The sequence below is a fragment of the Vulpes lagopus genome, chromosome 3 (genome assembly GCF_018345385.1).
Source record: "Vulpes lagopus strain Blue_001 chromosome 3, ASM1834538v1, whole genome shotgun sequence".
In the NCBI taxonomy this organism is placed as follows: domain Eukaryota; kingdom Metazoa; phylum Chordata; class Mammalia; order Carnivora; family Canidae; genus Vulpes; species Vulpes lagopus.
Window position 1 is genome coordinate 156,952,767 of NC_054826.1, and position 2,205 is coordinate 156,954,971.

Below are 2,205 nucleotides of genomic sequence, written 5' to 3' on the forward strand. Positions count from 1 at the left end.
TTGAAAATACCACCAGGACAGGGCTATCTAAAGACACATTTGGTAGTGTGTTAACTAAAAAAAAAAAAGAAAAAAAAAGAAAAAAAGAAAAAAGACATTGTACAGTTTAAAAACAAATCTTACACAGCCGTACATTTCAATTTTTTTTTCTTTAAAAGGAGTGAGTTGCATACAGGGGAGTTAAATGCTTTATAGACAAGAAAAAAAAAACTGTGATAGAACCAACTTATTCATCATCATCATCATCTTCTTCTTCATCTTCTTCCTCCTCCTCATACTCTTCATCTTCCTCATCTTCCTCCTCTTCCATCTTTTTCTTACTCTATTCAGCCTTGACAACTCCCTTTTTTGCCGCATCAGGCTTTCCTTTAGCTCGGTATGCAGCAATATCTTTTTCATATTTTTCCTTCAGCTTAGCAGCCTTCTTTTCCTAAGGCTGCTTGTCATCTGCAGCAGTGTTATATTCCACATCTCCCCCGGTCTCTTTGCAACGTCACCAATGGATAGGCTGGGATGCTCTCCTTTGATTTTTGGGTGATACTCAGAACAAAACAAGAAAAAGAACAAGGGAGGCCTCTTGGATACATTGGGATCCTTAAACTTCTTTTTTTGTTTCCCCTTTAAGGGGGGATATAAGTTTCCATTTCTCTTTCCTAACGGGCCTTGTCCACCTTACCCATGCCTTCAAATTCTCCTTTCTCCTTAGCAGACATGGTCTTCCACCTTTCCGAGCACTTCTTAGAAAATTCTGAGAAGTTGACTGAAGCATCTGGGTGCTTCTTGTGCTCCTCTTGGCAAGTTTGCACGAAGAATGCGTATGATGACATTTTGCCTCTTGGCTCCTTAGGATCTCCTTTGCCCATGTTTAATTATTTTCCTCATCGAGGCACAGAGTAGCCCAATGCCCCTCTGGCTCTCACTTGCCCCGACGCTGTCTCTATGGAGCTCAATGTACTGCAATGGCTGTGTTTTATATAGGGTTTCCCAAATGGCTCTTTTTGATTTTGCAATCAGATTGCTTCAAAGGGGGAACTATTTCACCAGAGTTAACTTAAGTATCTGTGAGCATGATCTTAATGGGTTATCTCTTAATGTTTACTGATTATTCAGTTAGCTTCCCCAGGATACTGTAGCCAAGGGGTTATAATAGCTTTCCCTTCAAAACCAGAGCTAATATGGTATGCAGAGCAGAACTACTTTGAATTTGAAGTCACTGTTAGCCTTTTTAGCATGAAATGTCACGTGCCACAGACTTTGAAGATATAGTAGCTGAATCCACATGCTTTCAGTTTTCAAACAAAATAAAAATGTGGAATTGTACAATATCACATTGCTTTTACCCAGGGCTGAAGTTCAGAAGCTATTACAAAGAAATAATAATTAACAAACTATTTAACCAAAGTCAGCAGTATTCCTGATGGCAGAGACCTGAGTTGAACTTCATATTTATTCCAGAAGTTGTTCTTCATAGTCCAGGCTTGACTACTGAAATTATATTAAGCATTGCTTTGATTCTTCTTTGAATATTTAATGCCTCCAGTTGATTATGTATTTTTTCATGCACATTCTATTAGAGGAAAGCATCATTCCATATCGCCATTAGGAGATTCAACTATACTATCGTTGAGTACCTGATACATCCCATTCCGACGGACTGAAGGAAAACTCATCGCTTCTTTCAGAAGAGAATGTAGAAGCTGGTTTTATCCTTAGTTTGTCTAACAATGGAATGAATTTTCCTCAAAAGGTTGGGAGTGGTGGTGAAGGTGGCCGTAAATGTAATGTTAAAACAAAACTGGCTACTTGAAAATAGCAATTCAGAAGAGAGATGTTTGGCCACTCTAATGTTGCTCGGTGCTTCAAGATAGAAAATGAATGTAGAACTTGCTGGCAGATAAAACTTATGATCCTTGGAGCACTCTCACAGGCAGCCTGTTCTTTGCAGGACACTCCCTCTGGTCTCCATCCACGCCTTTGGTCCCCTTTCCTCCATTTTAGATAACAAGAAACTCAAAATCCCCTACTCATTGTTTTTCTCAATACTCTTCTTTGTTTCTTCTTAGTGCCTATAGAGTCATTCCTGCTTTCAATTCATTTCCCTGGCTTTCTATGTGCCCAAATTGTAGCATTCTAAGCTACATTTAAATGAATAAGATGCTCTCTTAATTTTAAAGATTTTTTAATATTAGGAAAAAATATGTTCAC

At 38.5% G+C, this 2,205-nt stretch overlaps 1 pseudogene; it reads right to left on the reverse strand.

The window, feature by feature from the left end:
- Positions 1-226: 226 nt before the first annotated feature.
- Positions 227-863, reverse strand: LOC121488225 (annotated as a pseudogene).
- Positions 864-2,205: the final 1,342 nt, after the last annotated feature.